At 51.2% G+C, this 1,852-nt stretch overlaps 1 protein-coding gene across 1 annotated transcript in view; it reads right to left on the bottom strand.

Moving 5' to 3' along the window:
- Positions 1-1,852, bottom strand: part of PTCH2 (patched 2) — a 44,476-nt gene that overhangs the window by 33,093 nt on the left and 9,531 nt on the right. The gene's annotated exons all lie outside the window — the stretch shown is intronic.

The raw sequence follows: 1,852 nt of genomic DNA, 5'->3' as shown, positions 1-1,852 counted from the left end.
CTGGGGGGGACAAAACGACCCCCCCCCCCCCCATCCCTTCCTGTGACACAAAGTTATCACGGCAAATCCTCCAACAATCAACGTTATTAAGTCATCAATCCGCTCGCCACGGCGAAAGTCTGATGAAGCCGCAGGACAAATGACATCATAGTCCGCGTTTCATGCCATGCGCTCTCTCTCTCTCGGAATGTTTCCTGGCAGGAAGAAGTGCGAAATTAAAAAAAGGGGGGAAAATAGCGGGCGAGCTAAGCCGGGGACATTGCTGCCTGGATTAAAGGATTACTTTAATGGTCAGCGGATTGCCCGGACACGTCGCGGCTCAGCACGGTGCGGGCCGCGGCTATTACAGGCGATACGGCGATGGCGACTTCCGCGGCGAGATCGGATTGTGCCACAAAGGTGGCAACTGTTAAAGTGTATGATGACGTCCGGGCTACACGATATGACATCATTCCTGGGCTGGCCCGTTCATATAAACCACCTGGTGGAAATGGTGACCGGCCAACGCTCCAGTTCTCTCAGGGGTTGGAATCCGGATTCAGGTAACATGAGCTGGTAAGCGTGCAACTTCCCTCTCTCTCTGCCTACATTAGCCAGCTGTGGGTGGAGATGAGGACACCCAGGCAGATCATTCGCATCGGTCCGGATCTGGTGTTCCCGGGACATCAGATTCCCCAGTATACGGCGACGGAGTATATACAGCAAAGTCTAAATGGGAAGCAGAAGCCCGGAGCAGATCGGCCGTGTTCCAGCTACACGTTGCAGAGTACCTTTAAACCTGAGACAAATACAGACACCCCCCCCCTTCCCCCCCGGGGCTTGATTACATCCCCCTGACGCCACCGAGACCCCTCGCGAGGAGATCTGCATTAGCGCTCCCAGGCGGAGTCACTTTTTAGTGTTCAGGGCTGGATTATCGGGATTAAGGCCTGCTGTGTGAAAGGCCCCACATTGCTTCAAGAGGATGTTTTACCTGCTGCAGACAACGCTGAGAATTTAATGGATCCCGAACTCAACAAGGTCTCCTTAACGAAAGGCTCGGCCAATGGCGCCCCTCGGCACCGCGCAAAAATTAGCATAATCCTGTCTAAAAACAAAAAAAACGCTTCTCCGTTTGGATTTCAAGGGGTTTTTTTTGTTTGTGGTTTCCTGAATACTTCGCACAGAATGAACCTCCTCCGACTGTCACAATTCGGCGTTTTTTTTCCCCCGCTTACTAATCGTTCCGCCGTGCGGCGGTATAAAGGGGGCGCGTCTTTGATGTCGGCTTTACCTTGATGAAGTGCTGCTTTAAATTGCACCTTGTCATGGGAAAGGCTCTTCATCATTTCTAAGTAACGGGACTTGTCACAGCGGCGCGTACGTCGAGCGGCGTGACCTCGCTGTCAGCGGAGCGCCGGCGTAAATCACGCGCACGCACTTTGTCGGGTAATTGCAGCCAGGCGACGGTAGATTGCGCGTCGGCTCTCACCAAAAGTCGGACACACACCCGTCACGTTATCCTTCGATGGGATCGGCTGAATCGGGAACATTGGCCATCGTGTAGCGTCAGGGGATTAAAAATGGAGCAAAACAAATCCCTCAAAAATACTTTTATTAAAATGTATAAAGTTTAATGTTACTTAAGATTTAAAAAAAACAGGCAAACTTTTTTTTGGAGGAACTACAACTTCCAGCATGTCAGGGACAGTGGGGGGGATCTATCAAAACTGGAGCAGACAAAATCTGGAGCAGATTTGCACTGCAGCCAATCAGCATCTCTCTCTCTTTTTCAAATCTTACCTGAGCAAACTGAAGAGAGATGCTGATTGGTTGCCCATGTTTTGATAAATCCCCCCCCCCCCCATGTTCA

Source organism: Nanorana parkeri, unplaced genomic scaffold, assembly GCF_000935625.1.
Source record: "Nanorana parkeri isolate BGI_ZX_2015 unplaced genomic scaffold, ASM93562v1 scaffold2830, whole genome shotgun sequence".
Taxonomy (NCBI): domain Eukaryota; kingdom Metazoa; phylum Chordata; class Amphibia; order Anura; family Dicroglossidae; genus Nanorana; species Nanorana parkeri.
This window is presented reverse-complemented; position numbering and strand designations above follow the sequence as displayed.